The sequence below is a fragment of the Heterodontus francisci genome, chromosome 36, assembly GCF_036365525.1.
Source record: "Heterodontus francisci isolate sHetFra1 chromosome 36, sHetFra1.hap1, whole genome shotgun sequence".
Lineage (NCBI taxonomy): Eukaryota > Metazoa > Chordata > Chondrichthyes > Heterodontiformes > Heterodontidae > Heterodontus > Heterodontus francisci.
Window position 1 is genome coordinate 44467371 of NC_090406.1, and position 15113 is coordinate 44482483.

Genomic DNA, 15113 nt, shown 5'->3' on the forward strand with positions numbered 1-15113 from the left:
ACAACTGACAGCAGCTGCTGCTCTATAGCAGAGTAATTCTGCAGTCACCCCTGAACCACTTTATTTCTGCAATTCAAAAGCATTGATGAAATGAAGCTTTCGCATAAAAGTCAGATTGTGAATTAATAGAAAACATGCAAGGTAAGAGTCTAAAATGTCAATAAAAGCCTGGATTTTGTGTTGGTAATGATGGTGTAACCCATGCCCTTTGCCAGGATGACTCCACCGAAATTGCCAACAAGCTCTGGGGATCGCCGATGCACAGAATATTTTGGAAATCCAGAAGTTGCTGTTAATAGTTTGCCAGATGGAGGTGCAGTTTGAGGGACACGTCTCCACTCCCCCAAGACTGCAATCTGTGGGAAATCATTGGCCGAGAGAGCTCATTTATATTTTTGGAATGTTAAATTCCTCCACAATTATACAAATTTTACACTTTATAAGTAAAATAATTATTTTTCCTCTTTTTTCATTGTTTGACTTTATTTTAGCTTCTCTCTGAATCAGATCATAACTTTTCCAATCTGAAAATTAAGATTAAGAATCATTTCAACTTCTTGGTTTTCTCTGTGTGAAATTTCAGTCTAATTGGCTGCTTGCCTTCTTGCTGACATCATTCCTGTGTCTTGCTGTCAGATATAATCTGCCATCAGCAAAGAGGAAGACATGACACAGAAATCGGTAGATCGTAATGTGCAACTTACCCTTTACCTTCTAAATATCTTTTCTTGAGAGTGAATGTGAAAGTGAATGCGTGTGTGAGTGGTGTTACGAGTATTTCATGGAATGAATATTGTTCAATTAGTAGTGAAACTTCTGTTTTGTACCTACAAGAAAACCTGTCACTGACATTTCAATCACAAACAAGAATCTTAAACTTAAACAACGCCAATTACGAAGGTGTGAGCGGAGAACTGGGAACGGCTAATTGGGTAAATTGACTGGAAGGCATAGCTGTAAATGAACAGTGGGAAACATTTAAAGAAACAATTCAAAGCAAAAACTAAAGTACATTCCATTCAAAAACAAAAACTCGTCAAGAAAGACCCATCTGTGACTCACCCAGGAAGTTAAGGAGTGTATTAGACTAATAGAAGAGGCTTAAAATGTTACAAAAATTAGTAGCAAGTCTGAGGATTGGGAGTGTTTTAGAAACCAAACACCAAAAAGTTGATAAAAAGGGGGAAAAAAAGAATGAGAGTAAACTAGCCAGCAATATAAAAACAGATTGGAAAAGCTTTTATAAGTACATAAAAAGAGATTAACTAAAGTAGACATTGGTCCCTTCGAGGCAGAGCCAGGAGAAATCATCATGGGGAATGAGGAAATGGCAGAGACAGTGAACAAATATTTTTTTGTCTTTCTTCACAGTAGAAGATAGAAGTTCCATACCAGAAATAGGCAGTAACCTAGGAGATAAAAAGAGTGAGGAAATTAAGGAAATTGATATCAGCCGATAAAAAGTATTGGAGAAACCTGAGGGACTAAAATCTGACAAGTCCCTGGGACCAGATGGCCTACATCCTAAGGTTCTAAATGAGATAGCTGCAGAGAAAGTGGATGCACTGGCTATGATTTTCCAGCATTCCTTAGATTCAGGAATGGTCCCGTCAGATTGGAAGTTGGCAAATGTTACACGGCTTTTCAAGAAAGGAGGTAGAAAGAAAACAGGAAACTACAGGCCAGTTAGTCTAACATCAGACATTGGGAAGATGCTGGAAATTCTTATTAAAGAAGTCTTAACATTGCACTTGGAAAAGCATACTTTTATTAAAGCAAGTCAGTCTGATTTTACTAAAGGGAGATCCTGTTTGACAAATGTATTAGAGTTTTTGAGGATGTAACTGGTTTGGTAGATAAAGGGGAACCAGTAGATGTAGTATACTTGGATTTTCAAGAGGCATTCGATAAGGTGCCACATAAAAGATTGGGTGGCACAGTGGTGCAGTGGTTAGCACCACAGCTCCAGCGACCTGGGTTCAATTCTGGGTACTGCCTGTGTGGAGTTTGCAAGTTCTCCCTGTGTCTGCGTGGGTTTCCTCCGGGTGCTCTGGTTTCCTCCCACATGCCAAAGACTTGCAGGTTGATAGGTAAATTGGCCATTAGCAATTGCCCCTAGTTTAGGTAGGTGGTAGGGAAATATAGGGACAGGTGGGGATGTGGTAGGAATATGGAATTAGTGTAGGATTAGTATAAATGGGTGGTTGATGGTCGGCACAGACTCGGTGGGCCGAAGGGCCTGTTTCAGTGCTGTATCTCTAAACTAAATTAATAGGCAAGATAAGGGCTCATGGTGTTGGGGTAATATATTAGCATGGATAGAGGATCGAATAACAGACAGGAAGCAGAGAGTGGGTATAAATGGGGCATTTTCAAGTTGGCAAGCAGTGAATAGTGGGTTGCTGTAAGGACCAGTGCTGGGGCCTCAGCCTTTTACATTCTATATTAATGACATGGATGAAGAGGTAGAGTGTAATGTATCCAAGTTTGCTGATGATACAAAGCTTGGTGGAAAGGTAATATGTGAGGAGGACATGGAGAGACACTGTAAAGAGATATAGATAGGTTAAGTGAGTGGGCAACATGATGACAAATGGAGTATAATGTAGGAAGTGTGAAGTTGTTCACTTTGCTCATAAAAATAGAAAAGCAGAATATTTACGAAAGATGTGAAACCGGTAAGTGTTGATGTTTATAGAGACTTGTGGGTGCTCGTACAAGGAATGCATAAAGTTAACATGCAGGTGCAGCAGGCTATTAGGAAGGTAAATGGCATGTTGGCCTTTATTGCAAGGGGATTGCAGTACAGGAATAAAGAAGTCTTACTAAAATTGTACAGGGCTATGCTGAGACCGCACCTGGAATATTGTGTACTGTTTTGGACTCCACATTTAAGAAAGAATATACTTGCTCTGGAGACGATGCAGCAAAGATTGACTAAATTGGCCCCTGGAATGAGGGGGTTGTCCTAATATGAGAGGGTGAGTAAATTGGGCCTATATTCTCTGGAGTTTAGAAGAATGGGAGGCAATCTCATTGAGACATACAAGATTCTGAAAGGGCTGGATAGAGTAGAAGCTGAGAGATTGTTTCCACTGGTCAGGGAATCTGGAATGCAGGGACACAGTCTCAGGATAAGGGGCCAATCATTCAGGACTGAGATGAGGAGAAATTACTTCACTCAAAGGGTTGTGAATCTTTGGAATTCTCTATCCCAGAGAGTTGTGATTGCTCCATCATTGAATACATTTAAGGCTGGGATAGATAGATTTTTGGTCGCACAGGGAATCCAGGGATATAAGCAGCAGGCAGGAAAGAGGAACTGAAGTCCAAGATCAGCCATGATCGTACTGAATGACGGAGCCAGCTCGATGGGCCATATGGAGTACTTCTGCTGCTACATCTTGTGTTCTTAAGTTCTGTCCTTGTGTCTGTTCATATGGCAAGTAAAACACTCAGGGACCAACTCATCATTAAACAAAACATGATCGTGGTCAGTTAGGAGGTGAACAGTTCGAAACACTCACACCTATGACCAGCTGTCCGTAACATACAGCAGAGTAATTCTGCAGTCTGCCTGAAGCATAATTTTTCTTCTGCAATTCAAAAGCATTGATAAACTGAACCTTTAACATAAAAGTTAGATAGACGGATATTGGAAAACATGCAAGGTAAGAGATTGAAATTTCCACAAGGACTAGATTTTGTGGTGGTAATAATGATGTAACTGTCGCCATTTGCCAGCATAACTCCACTGAGATTGACAGCAAGCTCAGGAGTCATATTCACAGAATAACCATGGAAATCCAGACATTGCTGTCACTGTGTCTAACTTTCTCCAGATGAGACACTGTATAGTAACCATACCCGAGCCCTGGAAGACTGCAATCAATGGGAAATCATATGAATTGATGAGAAATTCCACCCTTGCACTGTTCATCTCGCTGCAAAAAACCCTTGCAAAAATCACACCTTATTGGATGAGGTGTAACTGGCTATTTAATGGTGTATCAAATTCATATAGAATGCAAAACACCCTGATTGGCCCTGAGAGCTAATTTGAATTTGTGGAATGTCAAATTGCTCCGTAATCATAGAATTTCTACTCTTTTTAAGTAAAATAATTGTACATCTTTTTTAACTTTAGATTTATTTTAACTTCTTCTTAATGCATTCATCACCATTGATTTTCCAACCTGAAAATTTAAATTAAAGATTTTGGCAACTTCTTGGTTTGCTCTGTGTGAATACTTCAGTGTGATTGGCTGCTTACCTTCTTGCTGCCATCACTACAGTGACTCGATGACAGATATAAACTGCCGTCGAGAAAGGGCAAACCACACCACAGAGATCGGTCGATCATAGTAGGCAGCTTTCTTCCAGGAAACAGTGTGTACAGTATAATGTAATATAGGATTGTTACTGGGCAGAATATGTAAATATTCTGTGAGCATCATTACAGGATGGGATGTAATAGAATCTGTATAGAACCTTGTGTAAAGTGTAAGTGGAAGCCATGGATGCAAGATGTGTGTAAATAAATGCCTATTATTGGAACTGATAGTCTCTTAGCTATTCTGTAATAAGCCTTATAATGATCAGAATATTACTGGGAGCTACATTGCTGCAGCAAAATGATCACAGTCAAATCATTTCAGGCATCTGGCAAAGTGTGCAAAGGCTCATTTGGGGATTCTTTTTCACATTTTTGCGATAAAGTCAACCTTGGATCTTTCAGGGATAAATTCCTCGACATCAACTAGAAACGACCCAGTGCTAATGTAAAAGCCTCCATCCTCTGAACTTGCACAGCTTGATTCAATTTATCAATGCTTTTGATTTGCAGAAAAAAATGCATTCGGGCAGGCTGCCGAATTACTCTGCTTTTTAGCAGATCATGCTGCTAGTTGTGTAGTGGTGGTGCAGTGGTAAGCATGGTTGCTTTTTGAGCAGTTGATGTGGGTTCAATTCCTAACTATCATACTGCTTACTATTTACTTGAGGATGAAAAGATCCAATCATCAGTCTGATTAGAACCTCTTTTGACAATAGCTGCCAACTAGCTTCATTCCCTGAAAGCAGTTGCAGTTCTGACTGATTATCTTTGGACAGTGACAGCTCATTGAATGGACATGGGTCATTGATTAGCCTTTTAGGTTTTTTGTGCATTGCTGGCAGATTGTCTTTTGCATTGAAAACATTCATCTGTAGCTGTTTGAAAATGGGGTGGCGAAGCCGAGCTCATGGGCGGCCATGCAATGGTAAGCATGATCACTTTCCATGCAATTAATCTGGGTTCAATTTCCAGCAATTGCATTTCACATCATTTACTTGAGGAAAAAAGATACACATAGAAAATTTATTTTAATTATTCATTTAAAATCATGAATCTGATTGTTAGCTTTTCTGACAATGGCGCTGCCCACGCGCTTTGTTTAACAGCCTCATTTTCAAAGTGCCACATATGAATGCTTTCAATGGCAAAGTCTATCTGCCAGCAATCCATTACAATCTAACAGGCTAAACCGCTCTCCAGGTCCATGCTCTCTTTGTCCAAAGACATCCAAGTTGGAGCTGCAACTTATCTCTTGCAACTTTTCCAGTTGGGGTCTGGGAATTGGTCCCTCAGATATCCAAGATTGACATTATCATAGGAATGTGCAAAGATCCCAAATTGAGCCTTTACACACTTTGTGAGATGCCTGAATTCATTTGGCTGTGAGCATTTTGGTGCGGGTTTTTCTGACAGTGGTGAAGCAATGGTGCTCTCCAACAACTCGAAGCAAGCTGCACATTATGATCTACTGATTTCTGTGGCGTGGTTTTCCCTTTCTCGACGGCAGTTTATATCTGACATCGAGTCACAGTAGTGATGTCAGCAAGAAGGCAAGCAGTCAATCACACTGAAATATTCGCAGAGAGCAAACCAAGAAGTTAAAAACATTTTTAATTTAAAATTTCAGATAGGAAAATAAATGATTATGATTGGATCAAGAGAGAAGCTAAAATAAAGTTAAACAATTTAAAAAATAAGATAAATGATTCTTTTACTTATAAAGTATAGAAATTCTATCATTATGGAGCAATTCGACATTCCACAATTACAAATTAGCTCTCAGGGCCAATCAGGGTGTTTTGCATTCTATATGAATTTGATACGCCATTAAATAGCCAGTTACACCTCATCCAATAAGGTGTGATTTTTCCAAGGGTTTTTACAGTGAGGTGAACAGTGCAAGACTGGAATTTCTCGTCAATTCATATGATTTCCTATTGGTTACATTCTTCCAGGGCTAGGGTACAGTTACCATACAGCGTCCCACCTGGAGAAAATTAGACACAGTGACAGCAATGTCTGGATTTCCATGGTTATTCTGTGCATATGACTCCTGAGCTTGCTGTCAATCTCAGCAGAGTTATGCTGGCAAACGGTGACAGTTACATCATTATTACCAACACAAAATCTAGTCCTCATTGAAATTTCAGTCTCTTTCCTTGCATGTTTGCCATTATCTGTTTATCTGACTTTTATGTTAAAGGTTCAGTTTATCAATGTTTCTAATTGCAGAAGAAAATAAAAAGATGCTTCAGGGCAGACTGCAGAATTCATCTTTGGCCTCCTTATCTCGAGAGACAATGGGTCAGCGCCTGGAGGTGGTCAGTAGTTTGTGAAGCAGCGCCTGGAGTGGCTATAAAGGTCAATTCTAGAGTGACAGGCTCTTCCACAGGTGCTGCAATGAAATTTGTTTGTCGAGGCTGTTACACAGTTGGCACTCCCCTTGCGCCTCTGTCTTTTTTCCTGCCAACTACTAAGTCTCTTCGACTCGCCACACTTAAGCCCCGTCTTTATGGCTGCCCGCCAGCTCTGGCGGACGCTGGCAACTGACTCCCATGACTTGTGATCAATGTCACAGGGTTTCGTGTTGCATTTGCAGACGTCTTTAAAGCGGAGACATGGACGGCCGGTGGGTCTTATACCAGTGGCGAGCTCGCTGTACAATGTGTCTTTGGGGATCCTGCCATCTTCCATGCGGCTCACATGGCCAAGCCATCTCAAGCGCCGCTGACTCAGTAATGTGTATAAGCTGGGGATGTTGGCCGCCTCGAGGACTTCTGTGTTGGAGATACGGTCCTGCCACCTGATGCCAAGTATTCTCTGGAGGCAGCGAAGATGGAATGAATTGAGACGTCGCTCTTGGCTGACATACGTTGTCCAGGCCTCGCTGCCATAGAGCAAGGTACTGAGGACACAGGCCTGATACACTCGGACTTTTGTGTTCCGTGTCAGTGCGCTATTTTTCCACACTCTCTTGGCCAGTGTGGACATAGCAGTGGAAGCCTTTGCCATGCGCTTGTTGATTTCTGCATCTAGAGACAGGTTACTGGTGATAGTTGAGCCTAGGTAGGTGAACTCTTGAACCACTTCCAGAGCGTGGTCGCCAATATTGATGGATGGAGCATATCTGACATCTTGCCCCATGATGTTCGTTTTCTTGAGGCTGATGGTTAGGCCAAATACGTTGCAGGCAGCCGCAAACCTGTCGATGAGACTCTGCAGGCACTCTTCAGTGTGAGATGTTAAAGCAGCATCGTCAGCAAAGAGGAGTTCCCTGATGAGGACTTTCCGTACTTTGGACTTCGCTTTTAGACGGGCAAGGTTGAACAACCTGCCCCCTGATCTTGTGCGGAGGAAAATTCCTACTTCAGAGGACTTGAACGCATGTGAAAGCAGCAGGGAGAGGAAAATCCCAAAAAGTGTGGGTGCGAGAACACAGCCCTGTTTCACGCCACTCAGGATAGGAAAGGGGTCTGATGAGGAGCCACCATGTTGAATTGTGCCTTTCATATTGTCATGGAATGAGGTGATGATACTTAGTAGCTTTGGTGGGCATCCAATCTTTTCTAGTAGTCTGAAGAGACCACGTCTGCTGACGAGGTCAAAGGCTTTGGTGAGATCAATGAAAGCAACGTAGAGGGGCATCTGTTGTTCACGGCATTTCTCCTGTATCTGACGAAGGGAGAACAGCATGTCAACAGTCGATCTCTCTGCATGAAAGCCACACTGTGCCTCAGGGTAGACGCGCTCGGCCAGCTTCTGGAGCCTGTTTAGAGCGACTCGAGCAAAGACTTTCCCCACTATGCTGAGCAGGGAGATTCCACAGTAGTTGTTGCAGTCACCGCAGTCACCTTTGTTTTTATAGAGGGTGATGATATTGGCATCGCGCATGTCCTGGGGTACTGCTCCCTCGTCCCAGCACAGGCAAAGCAGTTCATGTAGTGCTGAGAGTATAGCAGGCTTGGCACTCTTGATTATTTCAGGGGTAATGCTGTCCTTCCCAGGGGCTTTTCCACTGGCTAGAGAATCAATGGCATCACTGAGTTCCGATTTGGTTGGCTGTATGTCCAGCTCATCCATGACTGGTAGAGGCTGGGCTGCATTGAGGGCAGTCTCAGTGACGACATTCTCCCTGGAGTACAGTTCTAGGTAGTGTTCCACCCAGCGGTACATTTGTTTGCGTTGGTCAGTGATTATGTCCCCTGATTTATATTTGAGGGGGGCGATCTTCTTGATGGTTGGCCCAAGAGCTCTCTTAATGCCATCATACATTCCTCTGATGTTTCCGGCATCTGAGGCCAGCTGAATATGACTGCATAGGTGTTGCCAGTAGTCGTTTGCGCAGCGCCTGGCTGTTCTTTGTGCAGTGCTTCTGGCTGCTTTAAGTGCTGAGGATGTTAAATCGCTGGGGGCTTTCTTGTAGTTCAACAGTGCAATGCACTTAGCGGCCATGACAGGTTCCAGCTCTTCATTATGAGATTGAAACCAGTCTACATTCCTCTTCGCACTTTTGCCGTAGGTGGTCAAAGCTGACTCATAGATGGCCTCGCTGATGTGGGCCCACTTGGTCTCAGCATCCCCTGTGGGAGTGTTTTGAAGGGCTGTTACAAGTGAATTTAGAAATTTTTGTAACAGCTGTGGGTGAGAAATTCTGCTCGTGTTGATGCGCGGGTGGCCCTTCTGCTTGGAATGATGCAACTTCTTTGGTCTGAGTCTAACCTTGCTGCACACCAGGGAGTGGTCGGTGTCGCAGTCCGCACTGTGGAAGCTGCGTGTGATTTGAACACTGTTTAAGGAGGCTTGCCTTGTGACAATGAGGTCTAGCTGGTGCCAACGACGCGATCTTGGGTGCCTCCATGAAACCTGGTGACAGGGTTTAGTGTGAAAGAATGAGTTGGTGATGCAGAGGTTATGATAGGTACACAACTCAAGCAGTCTCTGCCCGTTCTCATTCATCCTTCCAACGCCATAGCGCCCAAGGCAGGAGGGCCATGAGTCATGGTCGGCCCCAACCCTGGCATTAAAGTCCTCCAGCAGGAATAGGTGTTTGGTGTTGGGGATGCTGCTAATGATGTTATGTAGTTCCTCGTAGAACTGGTCTTTAGCTTCAGGTGGGGAGCAGAGTGTTGGAGCCTAGATGCTGAGTAGGTGTACTGGACCAGAAGTGGTGAGCAGTCGGATGGACAGTATGCATTCCGGGCCATTTGAGGTAGGCTCTATCATGCTGAGCAAGGAGTTTCTGATGGCGAAGCCCACTCCATGCTGTCCTGGTTCTTCAGGATCCTTGCCCTGCCAGAAGAAGGTGTAGTCTTGCTCTGCTAGAGATCCACTCGCGGGGAGGTGAGTCTCCTGAAGTGCTGCAATGTCTACATTGAGTCTACTGAGCTCGTTGTTAATGATGGCGGTCTTCCGAGAATCGTTGATTTGTGTAAGGTCTTCCGACAGGCCAGGACACATAGTTCTGACGTTCCAGCTTGCAAAGCGAAGGGCTGGTACCTTCTTTCCTTTCCTCGTGTTGTTAGGTCTCTACTATACTCTACTATATAGCAGGTGGTGTTGTCAGTTGTGTGATGGTGGTGCAGTGGTAAGCATGGCTGCCTTCCAAGCAGTTGACCTGGGTTCAATTCCCAGCCATCACATTCCTTGTCATTTACTTGAGGATGGAAAGATCCATCCATCAGTCTGATTACCACCTGTTCTGAAAGTGGCTGCCCACCAGCTTTGTTTAACGATGTTTTCAAAGAGCCAGGGATGAATGCTTGCAATGGCAAAGCCTATCTGCCAGCAATCCATTGCAATCGATTGGCTAAATTACTACTCAGGTCCATGCATTGAGCTCTCACTGTCCAAAGATATCATAGCTAGAGCTACAATCTTTTTTTCGGAATAAAACACTGCATATTCAGAAGATGGAGAATTTTGCAATAACATTGTGGGTTTTCCACTTGCAGTCTAGGAATTGGTCCCTGAGAGATCCAAAGTTGACATTATAACAAGAATGTGAGAAGAATCTCAAAATGAGCCTTTACGCATTTGCAAGATGCCAGAATTAATTTGGCTGTGAGCATTTTATTGCAGGTTTTTCTGGCAGTGGTAAAGAAATGGTGCTCGCTGTAATATTTTGATAATTGTAAGGCTTTATGCAGAATATCTGAGAGACTGTCCATTAGGATAACAGTAGTTTATTTACACAAGTTTTGCATCTATGGCTGCCACTTACACTCTACGTGTGGTTCTATCGAGATTCTATTACATCACTTTCTGTGATGATGTCACAGCCTGTTTACTTATTCTGCCCAATATCAACCCTATATGACATTCTACTACATTTTCCCAAGTCTCTGATTTTTCTTTTCAGATTGTTAGCCACTGTGGCATTTTTACATGTCTGCCACAATGCGTTCTTCTTTCTTTCGAAAGAGTTTGAGGGTTTGAGTCTTCTAGTTCCTCCATCTTACTCTGCTGTACTTCAGTTGAACTATTGGATGACTCAGGTTCTTCATTTGGGTTGTCCTCTGGGTGATGGCTGATTGCAGCATCACCGGTTCATCAAACTCTTTATATGATTGGTCTTCTTGTTTTTGCTGCTTCTTTGGTATCACCAAAGTATCACCACTGCTTCTTCTTATCATCCCGTAGTCAATTTGGATAATGTATGATCATGGATATGGTGATTGTTCTATCACTTCTCCATATTATCTTGGTCTCCAACCCAAACCGATTCCCCAGGTTGGGAGTCTGTTATAACTTTTTGATTGATTTGATCTCTCTCTTTCCTCTCTCTCTCTCCCCCACTTTTTCCAAGCCTTCTGCACTCACTTCTGCCTTGAGTGTTCTTAGGAGTGTAGGAAGTTGGGTCTTCAGCCTTCTTCCCATTAACAATTCGCATGGGGCTAAACCATTCTGAAATGGTGTCAATCGATAACTTAGAAGTGTTAATTGAAGATCTTCATTCTTTTTCAACAGTGCTTTCACAGTCCTTACAGCTCTCTCAGCTTCTTGATTAGCCTGAGGGTTCCTAGACTAACTAGTGACAAGGACAAATCTGTCTACTGCTGTAAAATCTCTGAAGCATTCATTCTCAAATTGTTGCCTAAAGTCAGATAGTACAATGTCTGGAATTCCATGTGCAGCAAAGACGTCTCTCAAAGATGTGATTACAGCTTCTGAACTTTGGCCTTGTAGTTGTTTAACTTATTCCATCTTGAATAGTAATCAACTACCATGAGAAACATTTTACTTTTATGCTCAAAAAGATCCATACCTAGAAGCTGCCATGGGCTAGACGGAGAAGAAGGTGACATGAGTGGCTCCTTCATTTCATGCTGATTGATAGCACACATGATGCATCTCAATATTATTTCTTCAATTTCTTTTGATACACCAGGCAACTAAGCTGATTGTCTAGCCCTGGCTCGACACTTTAATATTCCCATAAATCCTTGTTGTAATCTCTCCAAGATCTCGAATCTCAATACTCTAGGGATAACTAATCTCTCATCGTAGATCAACAAGTCATCAACAATATTTCGATTTTCGAGATACTGCCTTAGAACTGGGTTATGTGGCATGTGCGTTGGCCATCCATGCACGCAATATTCCCCGATTGCCGCAACTGATTACTTCAACTGCTTTTTGAGCATTCCTGATCTCAATCAGTTTCTGAGCTGTAGCAGGTAAAGTTGTCGTCATTGTCAAAGCAAAAACTTCCACTTCTTTAAGAAATAAGATATCACCTTCTTCAGGTCCTGCTGATGAAATACATGATCTTCAGTGATCTGCTGTTTCCCTGGAACATATTCAGTTTTTGCATCAAATCTCATTAACCTGTTCTAAACATTTGCACCCTTGGAGGTAATTTCGCTAGCTCCTTTATGATTAATACAGTAACTAACAGTTTATGATCTGTTTCAATTTTAAAATGAAGACCTAGGGCATAATCCAAAAATTTCTCACATGCCCAAGTTGCTGCCATAGCTTCCTTCTCTCAGACTGCGTATCGTTGACCTGTTTCTATTAATGAACGAGAAGCAAAATATGCAGGTCTCCCATCTCCTGCACCTGAAACAGGATAGCTCCTAATCCAGTAGATGATGCATCCACTGCTATGATGGTTGCTAGCTTTGGGTGGTATTAGCATGTCCTTGATTTTCTCAAAGGATTTTTGTAGGGCCTCTCTCCAACACCAAACTTTGTCATTTTGTAACAACAGTTGTAATGGTTCATTGATCATAGCTAAATTTGGTAGAAATTTCCCTACTTGATTGATCATTCCCATAAACCTTTGAAACTCTGTCAGGTTTTTTGGCTCTGGGAAGTCGTTTATCACTTTGCCTTTTGTGGATCTCCTCTAATAGCAGACCCATCAATAATATGTCCAAGAAATCTCACCCTTGGTTGTGAAAAAAAATAATTTTTCATTCAGTGTGAGAGCTGCTTCTTCCATATTAGTTTATTTAGAGATACAGCACTGAAACAGGCCCTTCGGCCCACTGAGTCTGTGCTGACCATCAACCACCCATTTATACTAATCCTACATTAATCCCATATTCCGATTCCATCCCCACAATTCCCCTACTTATACTAGAGGCAATTTATAATGGCCAATTTACCTATCAACCTGCAAGTCTTTGGCTGTGGGAGGAAACCGGAGCACCTGGCAAAAACCCATACAGTCACAGGGAGAACTTGCAAACTCCACGCAGTTAGTACCCAGAATTGAACCTAGGTCCCTGGAGCTGAGAGGCTGTGGTGCTAACCACTGCGCCACTGTACTCCTCTGTACTTTATATTCCTGCTCTTGCTCTTGTATCGTGTTCCTGCTGATTCGCTCCATGGATTAACACATCGTCCATATGGCAGATGATCACATCTAATCCTTCCAGAATTCTTGGCATCATCCTTCGAAAGATCTCCGGTGCTGATGTTATTCCGAATGGTAATCTGTTAAAACAGAATCTTCCAACTGAAGTTATAAACATTGTCAACAGTTCAGATTTCTCATCCAATGCTAATTGCCAAAATCCACCGCTAATGTCTAATTTTGTGAAAATTGTGCTCTTCCCTAGTTTAGCCAAATTCTCATCATCCTTTGGCATTGGATGTATTTCCTTCTCCACTGCCTTATTCAATTGTGTGAGGTGAACAACAATTCAAATGGACCCATTAGCTTTCATCACTGGAACCATTCCTGAGCACCATGCTGTAGGTTTTGATACAGGTGAAATCACTTCCTGTTTTGTCATTAATTCGATTTCATTTTTAACTTTCTCTAGGAGTAAATGTGGAACTAGGTATAGACAAACACACTGACTCTGCATTCTTTCTCAAAGTGATGTGCTATACTGTTTTGATGTGCTATACTGTTGATTACATTCTTCCAGGGCGAGGGTACAGTTACTATACAACGTCCCATCTGGAGAAAATTAGACACAGTGACAGCAATGTCTGGATTTCCATGTTATTCTGTGCATATGACTCCTGAGCTTGTTGTCAATCTCAGTAGAGTTATGCTGGCAAACAGTGACAGTTACATCATTATTACCACCACAAAATCTAGTCTTTGCTGAAATTTCAGTCTCTTACCTTGCATGTTTTCCGTTATCCGTCTATCTGACTTTTCGATGAAAGGTTCAGTTTATCAATGCTTTTGAATTGCAGAAGAAAAATGATGCTTCAGGGCAGGCTACAGAATTACTCTGCTGTATGTTACGGACAGCTGGTAATAGGTGTGAGTTTTTCCAACTGTTCACCTCCTAACTGACCACAATCATATTTTTTTTAATGATGAGTTGGTCCCTGAGTGTTTTACTTGCCATATGAACAGACACAAGGACACAACACAAGAACACAAGAAATAGGAGCAGATGTAGACCATATGGCCCATCGAGTCTGTTCTGCCATTCAGTACGATCATGGCTGATCTTAGACTTCAGTTCTACTTTCCTGCCCTCTGCTTATATCCCTGGATTCCATGTGAGACCAAATTCTATCTATCCCAGCCTTAAATGTATTCAGTGATGGAGCATCCAGAACCCTCTGGGATAGAGAATTCCAAAAATTCACAACCCTTTGAGTGAAGTAATTTCTCCTCGTCCCAGTCCTAGATGATTGGCCCCTTATCCTGAGACTGTGTCCCCGTGTTCTAGATTCCCTGACCAGCTGAAACAATCTCTCAGCTTCTACTCTATCAAGCCCTTTCAGAATCTTGTATGTCTTAATGAGATCGCCTCTCAATCTTCTAAACTCCAGAGAATACAGGCCCAATTTACTCAGCCTCTCATGTTATGACAACCCCCTCATTCCAGGGACCAATTTAGTCAATCTTTGCTGCATCGTCTCCAGAGCAAGTATATTTTTTCTTAAATGTGGAACCAAAACTGCAGACAGTATTCCAGGTGCAGTCTCAGCATAGCCCTGTACAATTTTAGTAAGACCTCTTTATTCCTGTACTCTAATCCCCTTGCAATAAAGGCCAACATGCCATTTAACATCCGAATAGCCTGCTGCACCTGCATGTTAACTTTGTGCGTTCCTTGTACGAGCACCCACAAGTCTCTATAAACATCAACACTTACCGGTTTCACACCTTTTATAAATATTCTGCTTTTCTATTTTTATGAGCAAAGTGAACAACTTCACACTTCCTACATTATACTCCATTTGCCATCATGTTGCCCACTCACTTAACCTGTCTATATCTCTTTGCAGTGTCTCTCCATGTCCTCCTCGCATATTACCTTTCCACCAAGCTTTGTATCATCAGCAAACTTGGATA

The 15113-nt window shown here is 42.4% G+C and overlaps 1 non-coding gene across 1 annotated transcript; it reads left to right on the forward strand.

Moving 5' to 3' along the window:
* The first annotated feature begins 9903 nt into the window (after positions 1 to 9903).
* On the forward strand, positions 9904 to 9975 carry trnag-ucc (transfer RNA glycine (anticodon UCC)). The gene has a single exon. It is a non-coding gene; the product is annotated as a tRNA-Gly (tRNA).
* Positions 9976 to 15113: the final 5138 nt, after the last annotated feature.